Source organism: Bombus affinis, unplaced genomic scaffold, assembly GCF_024516045.1.
Source record: "Bombus affinis isolate iyBomAffi1 unplaced genomic scaffold, iyBomAffi1.2 ctg00000451.1, whole genome shotgun sequence".
Lineage (NCBI taxonomy): Eukaryota > Metazoa > Arthropoda > Insecta > Hymenoptera > Apidae > Bombus > Bombus affinis.
In genome coordinates, this window is record NW_026109105.1 from 26,588 (window position 1) to 43,680 (window position 17,093).

The window sequence follows — 17,093 nt, forward strand, 5'->3', positions numbered from 1 at the left end:
AATATTCGCACCAGCCCGAGGAGACGGAAGTCTTTATCGAACTGCGTAATGACAAAAGTTTACAGTTTATCAATAGTTTTACATAAATAGTAATATTTCCACATAGTACAGTGCAACGTGAGGTCCGAAATCGCAGACAAAATTAGGTAATAACAGGAAATATATGCAAGGTAATATATCGCATATGTATAGCTTGGAAATTGTAAGCGTTGATCGCTCGCACCGCTCGCTCGTAAAAATCTAGTCCAACCTCACAACCGATCTGACACGTTAGCAAATTTGAAAGAAGTCGCCTCCTTATCGAATAACGAGCGCCAGAGGGATGGTTTTAGGTTAGGCTATGTTTTCGACCGAGCGCAGCGAGCGAGGGACGCGTAAAGGTGTGTCACAAACCAACGGTTTGGCACATAGGGTCATTGAAATACTCGCAACAGCCCGAGGAGCCGGAAGTCTTTATCGAATTGCGTACTGACAAAAGTTTACAGTTTATCAATAGTTTTACATAAATAGTAATATTTCCACATAGTACAGTGCAACGTGAGGTCCGAAATCGCTGACAAAATTAGGCAATAACAGGAAATACATGCAAGGCAATATAAGGTATATGTATAGCGTGGAAATTGTAATCGTTGCTCGCTCGCTCCAATCGCTCGTAAAAATCTAGTCCAACCTCACAACCGATCCGACACGTTAGCAAATTTGAAATACGTCGCCTCCTTATCGAATAACGAACGCAAGAGGGATTGTTTTAGGTTACGCTATAGTTTTCGAGCGAGCGCAATGAGCGAGGGACGCGTAAAGGGGTGTGTCACAAACCAACGGTTTGGCACATAGGGACATTGAAATATTCGCACCAGACCGAGGAGCCGCAAATCTTTATCGAATTTCGTACTGACAAAAGTTTACAGTTTATCAATGGTTTTACATAAATAGTAATATTTCCACATAGAACTGTGCAACGTGAGGTCCGAAATCGCTGACAAAATTAAGCAGTAACAGGAAATACATGCAAGGCAATATAAAGTATATGTATAGCGTGGAAATTGTAATCGTTGCTCGCTCGTACCGCTCGCTCGTAAAAATCTAGTCCAACCTCACAACCGATCCGACACGTTAGCAAATTTGAAATAAGTCGCCTCCTTATCGAATAACGAGCGCAAGAGGGATGGTTCTAGGTTAGGCTATAGTTTTCGACCGAGCGCAGCGAGCGAGGGCCGCGTAAAGGTGTGTCACAAACCAACGGTTTGGCACATAGGGACATTGAAATATTCGCACCAGACCGAGGAGCCGCAAATCTTTATCGAATTTCGTACTGACAAAAGTTTACAGTTTATCAATAGTTTTACATAAATAGTAATATTTCACATAGAACTGTGCAACGTGAGGTCCGAAATCGCTGACAAAATTAAGCAATAACAGGAAATACATGCAAGGCAATATAAGGTATATGTATAGCGTGGAAATTGTAATCGTTGCTCGCTCGTACCGCTCGCTCGTAAAAATCTAGTCCAACCTCACAACCGATCCGACACGTGGGCAAATTCGAAATATGTCGCCTCCTTATCGAATAACGAACGCAAGATGGATTGGTTTTAGGTTAGGCTATAGTGTTCGAGCGAGCGCAACGAGCGAGGGACGCGTAAAGGTGTGTCTCAAACCAACGGTTCGGCACATAGGGACATTGTAATATTCGCACCAGACCGAGGAGCCGCAAGTCTTTATCGAGTTGCGTACTGACAAAAGTTTACAGTTTATCAATAGTTTTACATAAATAGTAATATTTCCACATAGTACAGTGCAACGTGAGGTCCGAAATCGCTGACTAAATTAGGTAATAACAGGGAATATATGCAAGGCAATATAAGGTATATGTATAGCGTGGAAATTGTAATCGTTGCTCGCTCGCTCGTAAAAACCTAGTCCAATCACACAACCGATCCGACACGTGAGCAAATTCGAAATAAGTCGCCTCCTTATCGAATAACGAACGCAAGAGGGATGGTTTTAGGTTAGGCTATAGTTTTCGAGCGAGCGCAGCGAGCGAGGGACGCGTAAAGGTGTGTCACAAACCAACGGTTTGGCACATAGGGTCATTGAAATACTCGCAACAGCCCGAGGAGCCGGAAGTCTTTATCGAATTGCGTACTGACAAAAGTTTACAGTTTATCAATAGTTTTACATAAATAGTAATATTTCCACATAGTACAGTGCAACGTGAGGTCCGAAATCGCTGACAAAATTAGGCAATAACAGGAAATACATGCAAGGCAATATAAGGTATATGTATAGCGTGGAAATTTTAATCCTTTCTCGCTCGCTCCGCTCGCTCGTAGAAATCTAGTCCAACCTCACAACCGATCCGACACGTTAGCAAATTTGAAATAAGTCGCCTCCCTATCGAACAACGAACGCAAGGGGGCTTGGTTTTAGGATAGGCTATAGTTTTCAAGTAAGCGCAGCGAGCGCGGGACGCGTAAAGGTGTGTCACAAACCAACGGTTGGGCACATAGGGACATGGAAATGTTCGCACCAGCCCGAGGAGCCGGAAGTCTTTATCGATCTGCGTACTGACAAAAGTTTACAGTTTATCAATAGTTTAACATAAATAGTAATATTTCCACATAGTACAGCGCAACGTGAGGTCCAAAATCGCAGACAAAATTAGGTAATAACAGGAAATACATGCAAGGCAATATAAGGTATATGTATAGCGTGGAAATTTTAATCCTTTCTCGCTCGCTCCGCTCGCTCATAAAAATCTAGTCCAACCTCACAACCGATCCGACACGTTAGCAAATTTGAAAGAAGTCGCCTCCCTATCGAATAACGAACGCAAGAGGGGTGGTTTTAGGTTAGGCTATAGTTTTCGAGCGAGCGCAGCGAGCGAGGGACGCGTAAAGGTGTGTCACAAACCAACGGTTTGGCACATAAGGTCATTGAAATATTCGCAACTGCCCGAGGAGCCGGAAGTCTTTATCGAACTGCGTACTGAGAAAAGTTTACAGTTTATCAATAGTTTAAAATAAATAGTAATATTTCCACATAGTACAGTGCAACGTGTGGTCCGAAATCGCTGACAAAATTAGGCAATAACAGGAAATATATACAAGGCAATATAAGGAATATATATAGCTTGGAAATTGTAATCGTTGCTCGCTCGCTCCGCTCGCTCGTAAAAATCTAGTCCAACCACACAACCGATCCGACACGTTAGCAAATTTGAAAGAAGTCGCCTCCTTATCGAATAACGAACGCTAGAGAGCTTGGTTTTAGGTTAGGCTATAGTTTTCGAGCGAGCGCAGCGAGCGAGGGAAGCGAATATGTGTGTCACAAACCAACGGTTTGGCACACAGGGACATTGAAATATTCGCACCAGCCCGAGGAGCCGCAAATCTTTATCGAATTTCGTACTGACAAAAGTTTACAGTTTATCAATAGTTTTACATAAATAGTAATATTTCCACATAGAACAGTGCAACGTGAGGTCCGAAATCGCAGACAAAATTAGGTAACAACAGGAAATATATGCAAGGCAATATAAGTTATATGTATTGCGTGGAAATTGTAGTCGTTGCTCGCTCGCTCCGCTCGCTCGTAAAAATCTAGTCCAACCTCACAACCGATCCGACACGTTAGCAAGTTTGAAATAAGCCGCCTCCTTATCGAATAACGAACGCAAGAGGAATGGTTTTAGGTTAGGCTATAGTTTTCGAGCGAGCGCAGCGAGCGAGGGACGCGTAAAGGTGTGTCACAATCCAACGGTTTGGCACATAGGGACATTGAAATATTCGCAACACCCCGAGGAGCCGGAAGTCTTTATCGAACTGCGTACTGACAAAGTTTACTGTTTATCAATAGTTTTACATTATTAGTAATATTTCCACATAGTACAGTGCAACGTGATGTCCGAAGTCGCAGACAAAATTAGGTAATAACAGGAAATATATGCTAGGCAATATAAGGTATATGTATAGCGTGGAAATTGTAATCGTTGCTCGCTCGATCCGCTCGCTCCTTAAAATCTAGTCCAACCTCACAACCGATCAGACACGATCGCAAATTTGAAATAGGACGCCTCCTTAGCGAATAACGAACGCAAGAGGGATTGGTTTTAGTTTAGGCTATAGTTTTCGAGCGAGCGCAGCGAGCGAGGGAGGCGTAAAGGTGTTTCACAATCCAACGGTTTGGCACATAGGGACATTGAAATATTCGCAACAGCCGGAGGAGCCGGAAGTCTTTATCGAACTGCGTACTGACAAAAGTTTACTGTTTATCAATAGTTTTACGTAATAGTAATATTTCCACATAGTACAGTGCTACGTGAGGTCCGAAATCGCTGACAAAATTAGGTAATAACAGGAAATATATGCAAGGCAATATAAGGTATATGTATAGCGTGGAAATTGTAATCGTTGCTCGCTCGCTCCGATCGCTCGTAAAAATCTAATGCAACCTCACAGCCGATCAGACACGATCGCAAATTTGAAATAAGACGCCTCCTTATCGAATAACGAACGCAAGAGGGATTGGTTTTAGGTTAGGCTGTAGTTTTCAAGCGAGCGCAGCGAGCGAGGGACGCGTAAAGGTGTGTCACAAACCAACGGTTCGGCACATAGGGACATTGAAATATTCGCACCAGCCCGAGGAGCCGCAAATCTTTATCGAGTTGCGTAGTGACAAAAGTTTACAGTTTATCAATAGTTTTACATGAATAGTAATATTTCCACATAGTACAGTGCAACGTGAGGTCCGAAATCGCTGACAAAATTAGGCAATAGCGGGAAATATATGCAAGGTAATATATCGCATATATTTAGCTGGGAAATAGTAAGCGTTGCTCGCTCGCACCGCTTGCTCGTAAAAATCTAGTCCAACCTCACAACCGATCCGACACGTTAGCAAATTTGAAATACGTCGCCTCCTTATCGAATAACGAACGCAAGAGGGATTGTTTTAGGTTACCCTATAGTTTTCGAGCGAGCGCAATGAGCGAGGGACGCGTAAAGGGTGTGTCACAAACCAACGGTTTGGCACATAGGGACATTGAAATATTCGCACCAGCCCGAGGAGCCGCAAATCTTTATCGAATTTCGTACTGACAAAAGTTTACAGTTTATCAGTAGTTTTTCATATATAGTAATATTTCCATATAGTACAGTGCAACGTGACGTCCGAAATCGCTGACAAAATTAGGCAATAACAGGAAACACATGCAAGGCAATATAAAGTATATGTATAGCGTGGAAATTGTAATCGTTGCTCGCTCGTACCGCTCGCTCGTGAAAATCTAGTCCAACCTCACAACCGATCCGACACGTTAGCAAATTTGAAATAAGTCGCCTCCTTATCGAATAACGAGCGCAAGAGGGATGGTTTTAGGTTAGGCTATAGTTTTCGACCGAGCGCAGCGAGCGAGGGACGCGTAAAGGTGTGTCACAAACCAACGGTTTGGCACATAGGGACATTGATATATTCGCACCAGACCGAGGAGCCGCAAATCTTTATCGAATTTCGTAGTGACAAAAGTTTACAGTTTATCAATAGTTTTACATAAATAGTAATATTTCCACATAGAACTGTGCAACGTGAGGTCCGAAATCGCTGACAAAATTAAGCAATAACAGGAAATACATGCAAGGCAATATAAGGTATATGTATAGCGTGGAAATTGCAATCGTTGCTCGCTCGTACCGCTCTCTCGTAAAAATCTAGTCCAACCTCTCAACCGATCCGACACGTGAGCAAATTCGAAATATGTCGCCTCCTTATCGAATAACGAACGCAAGATGGATTGGTTTTAGGTTAGGCTATAGTGTTCGAGCGAGCGCAGCGAGCGAGGGACGCGTAAAGGTGTGTCACAAACCAACGGTTCGGCACATAGGGACATTGAAATATTCGCACCAGACCGAGGAGCGGCAAGTCTTTATCGAGTTGCGTACTGACAAAAGTTTACAGTTTATCAATAGTTTTACATAAATAGTAATATTTCCACATAGTACAGTGCAACGTGAGGTCCGAAATCGCAGACAAAATTAGGTAATAGCGGGAAATATATGCAAGGCAATATAAGATATATGTATAGCTTGGAGATTGTAAGCGTTGCTCGCTCGATCCGCTCGCTCGTAAAAATCAAGTCCAACCTCACAACCGATCCGACACGTTCGCAAATTTGAAATAATTCGCCACCTTATCGAATAACGAACGCAAGAGTGCTTGGTTTTAGGTTAGGCTATAGTTTTCGAGCGAGCGCAGCGAGCGCGGGACGCTTAAAAGTGTGTCACAAACCAACGGTTGGGCACATATTGACATTGAAATATTCGCACCAGCCCGAGGAGACGGAAGTCTTTATCGAACTGCGTAATGACAAAAGTTTACAGTTTATCAATAGTTTTACATAAATAGTAATATTTCCACATAGTACAGTGCAACGTGAGGTCCGAAATCGCAGACAAAATTAGGTAATAACAGGAAATATATGCAAGGTAATATATCGCATATGTATAGCTTGGAAATTGTAAGCGTTGATCGCTCGCACCGCTCGCTCGTAAAAATCTAGTCCAACCTCACAACCGATCTGACACGTTAGCAAATTTGAAAGAAGTCGCCTCCTTATCGAATAACGAGCGCCAGAGGGATGGTTTTAGGTTAGGCTATAGTTTTCGACCGAGCGCAGCGAGCGAGGGACGCGTAAAGGTGTGTCACAAACCAACGCTTTGGCACATAGGGACATTGAAATATTCGCACCAGACCGAGGAGCCGCAAATCTATATCGAATTTCGTACTGACAAAAGTTTACAGTTTATCAATAGTTTAAAATAAATAGTAATATTTCCACATAGTACAGCGCAACGTGTGGTCCGAAATCGCTGACAAAATTAGGCAATAACAGGAAATACATGCAAGGCAACATAAGGTATATGTATAGCGTGGAAATTGAAATCGTTGCTCGCTTGTACCGCGCGTTCGTAAAAATCTAGTCCAACCTCACAACCGATCCAACACGTGAGCAAATTCGAAATAAGTCGCCTCCTTATCAAATAACGAACGCAAGAGGGATGGTTTTAGGATAGGCAATAGTTTTCGAGCGAGCGCAGCGAGCGCGGGACGCGTAATGGTGTGTCACAAACCAACGGTTTGGCACATAGGGACATTGAAATATTCGCACCAGCCCGAGGAGCCGGAAGTCTTTATCGAACTGCGTACTGACAAAAGTTTACAGTTTAGCTATAGTTTTACGTAATATTCATATTTCCACATAGTACAGTGCAACGTGAGGTCCGAAATCGCTCACAAAATTAGGCAATAATAGGACATACATGCAAGGTAATATATCGCATATGTATAGCTTGGAAATTCTAAGCGTTGCTCGCTCGCACCGCTCGCTCGTAAAAATCTAGTCCAACCTCACAACCGATCCGACACGTGAGCAAATTCGAAATATGTCGCCTCCTTATCGAATAACGAACGCAAGAGGGATCGTTTTAGGTTAGGCTATAGTTTTCGAGCGAGCGCAGCGAGCGCGGGACGCCTAAAAGTGTGTCACAAACCAACGGTTGGGCACATAGGGACATTGAAATATTCGCACCAGCCCGAGGAGCCGGAAGTCTTTATCGAACTGCGTAATGACAAAAGTTTACAGTTTATCAATAGTTTTACATAAATAGTAATATTTCCACATAGTACAGTGCAAGGTGAGGTCCGAAATCGCTGACAAAATTAGGTAAAAATGGGAAATATATGCAAGGTAATATATCGCATATGTATAGCTTGGAAATTGTAAGCGTTGATCGCTCGCACCGCTCGCTCGTAAAAATCTAGTCCAACCTCACAACCGATCCGACACGTTAGCAAATTTGAAATAAGTCGCCTCCTTATCCAATAACGAACGCAAGAGAGATGGTTTTAGGTTAGGCAATAGTTTTCGAGCGAGCGCAGCGAGCGAGGGACGCGTAAAGGTGTGTCACAATCCAACGGTTCGGCACATAGGGACATTGAAATATTCGCAGCAGCCCGAGGAGCCGGAAGTCTTTATCGAGTTGCGTACTGACAAAAGTTTACATTTTATCAATAGTTTTACATAAATAGTAATATTTCCACATAGTACAGTGCAACGTGATGTCCGAAATCGCTGACAAAATTAGGCAATAACAGGAAATACATGCAAGGCAATATAAGGTATATGTATAGCTTGGAAATTGTAATCGTTGCTCGCTCGCTCCACTCGCTCGTAAAAATCTAGTCCAACCTCACAGCCGATCCGACACGATCGCAAATTTGAAATAAGTCGCCTCCTTATCGAATAACGAACGCAAGAGGAATTGATTTTAGGTTAGGCTATAGTTTTCGAGCGAGCGCAGCGAGCGAGGGACGCGTAAAGGTGTGTCACAAACCAACGGTTTGGCACATAGGGACATTGAAATATTCGCACCAGCCCGAGGAGCCGGAAGTCTTTATCGAACTGCATACTGACAAAAGTTTACATTTTATCAGTAGTTTTACATAAATAGTAATATTTCCACATAGTACAGTGCAACGTGAGGTCCGAAATCGCTGACAAAATTAGGCAATAACAGGAAATACATGCAAGGCAATATAAGGTATATGTATAGCTTGGAAAATGTAATCGTTGCTCGCTCGCTCCGCTCGCTCGTAAAAATCTAGTCCAACACCACAACCGATCCGACACGTTCGAATATATAAAATAAGTCGCCTCCTTATCGAATAACGAACGCAAGGGGGATTGGTTTTAGGTTAGGCTATAGTTTTCGAGCGAGCTCAGCGAGCGCGGGACGCGTTAAGGTGTGTCACAAACCAACGGTTTGGCACATAGGGACATTGAAATATTCGCAGCAGCCCGAGGAGCCGGAAGTCTTTATCGAATTGAGTACTGACGAAAGTTTACAGTTTATCAATAGTTTTACATAAATAGTAATATTTCCAAATACTACAGTGAAACGTGTGGTCCGAAATCGCTGACAGAATTAGGTAATAACAGGAAATATATGCAAGGTAATATATCGCATATGTTTAGCTTGGAAATTGTAATCGTTGCTCGCTCGCTCCGCTCGCTCGTAAAAATCTAGTCCAACACCACAACCGATCCGACACGTTCGAATATATAAAATAAGTCGCCTCCTTATCGAATAACGAACGCAAGGGGGATTGGTTTTAGGTTAGGCTATAGTTTTCGAGCGAGCTCAGCGAGCGAGGGACGCGTTAAGGTGTGTCACAAACCAACGGTTTGGCACATAGGGACATTGAAATATTCGCAGCAGCCCGAGGAGCCGCAAGTCTTTATCGAATTGAGTAATGACGAAAGTATACAGTTTATCAATAGTTTTACATAAATAGTAATATTTCCACATAGTACAGTGCAACGTGAGGTCCGTAATCGCAGACAAAATTAGGTAATAACAGGAAATATATGCAAGGTAATATATCGCATATGTATAGCTTGGAGATTGTAAGCGTTGCTCGCTCGCTCCGCTCGCTCGTAAAAATCTAGTCCAACCTCACAACCGATCCGACACGTTCGCAAATTTGAAATAAGTCGCCACCTTATCGAATAACGAACGCAAGAGTGCTTGGTTTTAGGTTAGGCTATAGTTTTCGAGCGAGCGCAGCGAGCACGGGACGCGTAAAGGTGTGTCACAAACCAACATTTGGTCACATAGGGACATTGAAATATTCGCAACAGCCCCAGGAACCGGAAGTCTTTATCGAACTGCGTACTGACAAAAGGTTACAGTTTATCAATAGTTTTACATAAATAGTAATATTTCCAAATAGTACAGTGAAACGTGTGGTCCGAAATCGCTGACAGAATTAGGTAATAACAGGAAATATATGCAAGGTAATATATCGCATATGTTTAGCTTGGAAATTGTAATCGTTGCTCGCTCGCTCCGCTCGCTCGTAAAAATCTAGTCCAACACCACAACCGATCCGACACGTTCGAAAATTTAGAATAAGTCGCCTCCTTATCGAATAACGAACGCAAGGGGGATTGGTTTTAGGCTAGGCTATAGTTTTCGAGCGAGCTCAGCGAGCGAGGGACGCGTTAAGGTGTGTCACAAACCAACGGTTTGGCACATAGGGACATTGAAATATTCGCAGCAGCCCCAGGAGCCGGAAGTCTTTATCGAACTGCGTACTGACAAAAGTTTACATTTTATCAATAGTTTTACATAAATAGTAATATTTCCACATAGTACAGTGCAACGTGAGGTCCGAAATCGCTGACAAAATTAGGCAATAACAGGAAATGCATGCAAGGCAATATAAGATATATGTATAGCTTGGAGATTGTAAGTGTCGCTCGCTCGATCCGCTCGCTCGTAAAAATCAAGTCCAACCTCACAACAGATCCGACACGTTCGCAAATTTGAAATAAGTCGCCACCTTATCGAATAACGAACGCAAGAGTGCTTGGTTTTAGGTTAGGCTATAGTTTTCGAGCGAGCGCAGCGAGCGCGGGACGCGTAAAGGTGTGTCACAAACCAACATTTGGGCACATAGGGACATTGAAATATTCGCAACAGCCCCAGGAGCCGGAAGTCTTTTTCGAACTGCGTAATGACGAAAGTATACAGTTTATCAATAGTTTTACATAAATAGTAATATTTCCACATAGTACAGTGCAACGTGAGGTCCGTAATCGCAGACAAAATTAGGTAATAACAGGAAATATATGCAAGGTAATATATCGCATATGTTTAGCTTGGAAATTGTAATCGTTGCTCGCTCGCTCCGCTCGCTCGTAAAAATCTAGTCCAACACCACAACCGATCCGACACGTTCGAATATATAAAATAAGTCGCCTCCTTATCGAATAACGAACGCAAGGGGGATTGGTTTTAGGTTAGGCTATAGTTTTCGAGCGAGCTCAGTGAGCGAGGGACGCGTTAAGGTGTGTCACAAACCAACGGTTTGGCACATAGGGACATTGAAATATTCGCAGCAGCCCGAGGAGCCGGAAGTCTTTATCGAACTGCGTACTGACAAAAGTTTACATTTTATCAATAGTTTTACATAAATAGAAATATTTCCTCATAGTACAGTGCAACGTGAGGTCCGAAATCGCTGACAAAATTAGGCAATAACAGGAAATACATGCAAGGCAATATAAGGTATATGTATAGCTTGGAAATTGTAATCGTTGCTCGCTCGCTCCACTCGCTCGTAAAAATCTAGTCGAACCTCACAGCCGATCCGACACGATCGCAAATTTGAAATAAGTCGCCTCCTTATCGAATAACGAACGCAAGAGGGATGGTTTTAGGTTAGGCTATAGTTTTCGAGCGAGCGCAGCGAGCGAGGGACGCGTAAAGGTGTGTCACAAACCAACGGTTTGGCACATAGGGACATTGAAATATTCGCACCAGCCCGTGGAGCCGGAAGTCTTTATCGAACTGCGTACTGACAAAAGTTTACAGTTTATCAATAGTTTTACATAAATAGTAATATTTCCAAATAGTACAGTGCAACGTGAGGTCCGAAATCGCTGACAGAATTAGGCAATAACAGGAAATATATGCAAGGCAATATAAGGTATATGTATAGCTTGTAAATTGTAATCGTTGCTCGCTCGCTCCACTCGATCGTAAAAATCTAGTCCAACCTCACAGCCGATCCGACACGTCGCAAATTTGAAATAAGTCGCCTCCTTATCGAATAACGAACACAAGAGGGATTGGTTTTAGGTTAGGCTATAGTTTTCGAGCGAGCTCAGTGAGCGAGGGACGCGTTAAGGTGTGTCACAAACCAACGGTTTGGCACATAGGGACATTGAAATATTCGCAGCAGCCCGAGGAGCCGGAAGTCTTTATCGAACTGCGTACTGACAAAAGTTTACATTTTATCAATAGTTTTACATAAATAGAAATATTTCCTCATAGTACAGTGCAACGTGAGGTCCGAAATCGCTGACAAAATTAGGCAATAACAGGAAATACATGCAAGGCAATATAAGGTATATGTATAGCTTGGAAATTGTAATCGTTGCTCGCTCGCTCCACTCGCTCGTAAAAATCTAGTCGAACCTCACAGCCGATCCGACACGATCGCAAATTTGAAATAAGTCGCCTCCTTATCGAATAACGAACGCAAGAGGGATGGTTTTAGGTTAGGCTATAGTTTTCGAGCGAGCGCAGCGAGCGAGGGACGCGTAAAGGTGTGTCACAAACCAACGGTTTGGCACATAGGGACATTGAAATATTCGCACCAGCCCGTGGAGCCGGAAGTCTTTATCGAACTGCGTACTGACAAAAGTTTACAGTTTATCAATAGTTTTACATAAATAGTAATATTTCCAAATAGTACAGTGCAACGTGAGGTCCGAAATCGCTGACAGAATTAGGCAATAACAGGAAATATATGCAAGGCAATATAAGGTATATGTATAGCTTGTAAATTGTAATCGTTGCTCGCTCGCTCCACTCGATCGTAAAAATCTAGTCCAACCTCACAGCCGATCCGACACGTCGCAAATTTGAAATAAGTCGCCTCCTTATCGAATAACGAACACAAGAGGGATTGGTTTTAGGTTAGGCTATAGTTTTCGAGCGAGCGCAGCGAGCAAGGGACGCGTAAAGGTGTGTCACAAACCAACGGTTTGGCACATAGGGACATTGAAATATTCGCACCAGCCCGAGGAGCCGCAAGTCTTTATAGAATTGAGTACTGACGAAAGTTTACAGTTTATCAATAGTTTTACATAAATAGTAATATTTCCACATAGTACAGTGCAACGTGAGGTCCGAAATCGCAGACAAAATTAGGTAATAACAGGAAATATATGCAAGGTAATATATCGCATATGTATAGCTTGGAGATTGTAAGCGTTGCTCGCTCGCTCCGCTCGCTCGTAAAAATCTAGTCCAACCTCACAGCCGAACCGACACGATCGCATATTTGAAATAAGTCGCCTCCTTATCGAATAACGAACGCAAGAGGGATTGGTTTTAGGTTAGGCTATAGTTTTCGAACAAGCGCAGCTAGCGAGGGACGCGTAAAGGTGTGTCACAAACCAACGGTTTGGCACATAGGGACATTGAAATATTCGCACCAGCCCGAGGAGCCGGAAGTCTTTATCGAACTGCGTACTGACAAAAGTTTACAGTTTATCAATAGTTTTACATAAATAGTAATATTTCCAAATAGTACAGTGCAACGTGAGGTCCGAAATCGCTCACAAAATTAGGCAATAACAGGAAATATATGCAAGGTAATATAAGGAATATGTACAGCTTGGAAATTGTATTCGATGCTCGCTCGCTCCGCTCGCTCGTAAAAATCTAGTCCAACCTCACAACCGATCCGACACGTTAGCAAATTTGAAAGAAGTCGCCTCCTTATCGAATAACGAACGCAAGTGGGCTTCGTTTTAGGTTAGGCTATAGTTTTCGAGCGAGTGCAGCGAGCGCGGGACGCGTATAGGTGTGTCACAAACCAACGGTTTGGCACATAGGGACATTGAAATATTCGCACCAGCCCGAGGTGCCTCAAATCTTTATCGAATTTCGTACTGACAAAAGTTTACAGTTTATCAATAGTTTTACATAAATAGTAATATTTGCACATAGTACAGGGCAACGTGAGGCCCGAAATCGCTGACAAAATTAGGCAATAACAGGAAATACATGCAAGGCAATATAAGGTATATGTATGGAGTGGAAATTGTAATCGTTGCTCGCTCGTACCGCTCGCTCGTAAAAATCTAGTCCATCCTCACCACCGATCCGACACGTTCGAAAATTTAAAATAAGTCGCCTCCTTATCGAATAACGAAAGCAAGTGGGAAGGTTTTAGGTTAGGCTATAGCTTTCGAGCGAGCGCAGCGGTGGCGTGTCGCGTAAAGGTGTGCCACAAACCAACGGTTGGGCACATAGGGACATTGAAATATTCGCACCAGCCCGAGGAGCCGGAAGTCTTTATCGAACTGCGTACTGACAAAAGTTTACAGTTTATCAATAGTTTTACGTAAATAGTAATATTTCCAAATAGTACAGTGCAACGTGAGATCCGAAATCGCAGACAAAATTAGGTAATAACAGGAAATATATGCAAGGTAATATATCGCATATGTGTAGCTTGGAGATTGTAATCGTTGCTCGCTCGCTCCACTCGCTCGTAAAAATCTAGTCCAACCTCAAAGCCGATCCGACACAATCGCAAATTTGAAAGAAGTCGCCTCCTTATCGAATAACGAACGCAAGTGGGCTTCGTTTTAGGTTAGGCAATAGTTTTCGAGCGAGCGCAGCGAGCGAGGGACGCGTAAAGGTGTGTCACAATCCAACGGTTCGGCACATAGGGACATTGAAATATTCGCAGCAGCCCGAGGAGCCGGAAGTCTTTATCGAGTTGCGTACTGACAAAAGTTTACATTTTATCAATAGTTTTACATAAATAGTAATATTTCCACATAGTACAGTGCAACGTGAGGTCCGAAATCGCTGACAAAATTAGGCAATAACAGGAAATACATGCAAGGCAATATAAGGTATATGTATAGCTTGGAAATTGTAATCGTTGCTCGCTCGCTCCACTCGCTCGTAAAAATCTAGTCCAACCTCACAGCCGATCCGACACGATCGCAAATTTGAAATAAGTCGCCTCCTTATCGAATAACGAACGCAAGAGGGATTGGTTTTAGGTTAGGCTATAGTTTTCGAGCGAGCGCAGCGAGCGAGGGACGCGTAAAGGTGTGTCACAAACCAACGGTTTGGCACATAGGGACATTGAAATATTCGCACCAGCCCGAGGAGCCGGAAGTCTTTATCGAACTGCATACTGACAAAAGTTTACATTTTATCAGTAGTTTTACATAAATAGTAATATTTCCACATAGTACAGTGCAACGTGAGGTCCGAAATCGCTGACAAAATTAGGCAATAACAGGAAATACATGCAAGGCAATATAAGGTATATGTATAGCTTGGAAAATGTAATCGTTGCTCGCTCGCTCCGCTCGCTCGTAAAAATCTAGTCCAACACCACAACCGATCCGACACGTTCGAATATATAAAATAAGTCGCCTCCTTATCGAATAACGAACGCAAGGGGGATTGGTTTTAGGTTAGGCTATAGTTTTCGAGCGAGCTCAGCGAGCGCGGGACGCGTTAAGGTGTGTCACAAACCAACGGTTTGGCACATAGGGACATTGAAATATTCGCAGCAGCCCGAGGAGCCGGAAGTCTTTATCGAATTGAGTACTGACGAAAGTTTACAGTTTATCAATAGTTTTACATAAATAGTAATATTTCCAAATACTACAGTGAAACGTGTGGTCCGAAATCGCTGACAGAATTAGGTAATAACAGGAAATATATGCAAGGTAATATATCGCATATGTTTAGCTTGGAAATTGTAATCGTTGCTCGCTCGCTCCGCTCGCTCGTAAAAATCTAGTCCAACACCACAACCGATCCGACACGTTCGAATATATAAAATAAGTCGCCTCCTTATCGAATAACGAACGCAAGGGGGATTGGTTTTAGGTTAGGCTATAGTTTTCGAGCGAGCTCAGCGAGCGAGGGACGCGTTAAGGTGTGTCACAAACCAACGGTTTGGCACATAGGGACATTGAAATATTCGCAGCAGCCCGAGGAGCCGCAAGTCTTTATCGAATTGAGTAATGACGAAAGTATACAGTTTATCAATAGTTTTACATAAATAGTAATATTTCCACATAGTACAGTGCAACGTGAGGTCCGTAATCGCAGACAAAATTAGGTAATAACAGGAAATATATGCAAGGTAATATATCGCATATGTATAGCTTGGAGATTGTAAGCGTTGCTCGCTCGCTCCGCTCGCTCGTAAAAATCTAGTCCAACCTCACAACCGAACCGACACGTTCGCAAATTTGAAATGAGTCGCCACCTTATCGAATAACGAACGCAAGAGTGCTTGGTTTTAGGTTAGGCTATAGTTTTCGAGCGAGCGCAGCGAGCACGGGACGCGTAAAGGTGTGTCACAAACCAACATTTGGTCACATAGGGACATTGAAATATTCGCAACAGCCCCAGGAACCGGAAGTCTTTATCGAACTGCGTACTGACAAAAGGTTACAGTTTATCAATAGTTTTACATAAATAGTAATATTTCCAAATAGTACAGTGAAACGTGTGGTCCGAAATCGCTGACAGAATTAGGTAATAACAGGAAATATATGCAAGGTAATATATCGCATATGTTTAGCTTGGAAATTGTAATCGTTGCTCGCTCGCTCCGCTCGCTCGTAAAAATCTAGTCCAACACCACAACCGATCCGACACGTTCGAAAATTTAGAATAAGTCGCCTCCTTATCGAATAACGAACGCAAGGGGGATTGGTTTTAGGCTAGGCTATAGTTTTCGAGCGAGCTCAGCGAGCGAGGGACGCGTTAAGGTGTGTCACAAACCAACGGTTTGGCACATAGGGACATTGAAATATTCGCAGCAGCCCCAGGAGCCGGAAGTCTTTATCGAACTGCGTACTGACAAAAGTTTACATTTTATCAATAGTTTTACATAAATAGTAATATTTCCACATAGTACAGTGCAACGTGAGGTCCGAAATCGCTGACAAAATTAGGCAATAACAGGAAATGCATGCAAGGCAATATAAGATATATGTATAGCTTGGAGATTGTAAGCGTTGCTCGCTCGATCCGCTCGCTCGTAAAAATCAAGTCCAACCTCACAACAGATCCGACACGTTCGCAAATTTGAAATAAGTCGCCACCTTATCGAATAACGAACGCAAGAGTGCTTGGTTTTAGGTTAGGCTATAGTTTTCGAGCGAGCGCAGCGAGCGCGGGACGCGTAAAGGTGTGTCACAAACCAACATTTGGGCACATAGGGACATTGAAATATTCGCAACAGCCCCAGGAGCCGGAAGTCTTTTTCGAACTGCGTAATGACGAAAGTATACAGTTTATCAATAGTTTTACATAAATAGTAATATTTCCACATAGTACAGTGCAACGTGAGGTCCGTAATCGCAGACAAAATTAGGTAATAACAGGAAATATATGCAAGGTAATATATCGCATATGTTTAGCTTGGAAATTGTAATCGTTGCTCGCTCGCTCCGCTCGCTCGTAAAAATC

General features: G+C 42.9%; 1 long non-coding RNA gene across 2 annotated transcripts in view; it reads left to right on the top strand.

The window, feature by feature from the left end:
- The window catches only part of LOC126928012 (uncharacterized), a 39,009-nt gene extending 24,030 nt beyond the window's left edge, over positions 1 to 14,979 (top strand). For both annotated transcript variants that reach the window (XR_007716175.1, XR_007716174.1), the window contains exon 3: positions 14,654 to 14,979. This is a non-coding gene — a long non-coding RNA (uncharacterized LOC126928012). The remainder of the gene's footprint in view (positions 1 to 14,653) is intronic.
- The last annotated feature ends 2,114 nt before the right edge of the window (positions 14,980 to 17,093 follow it).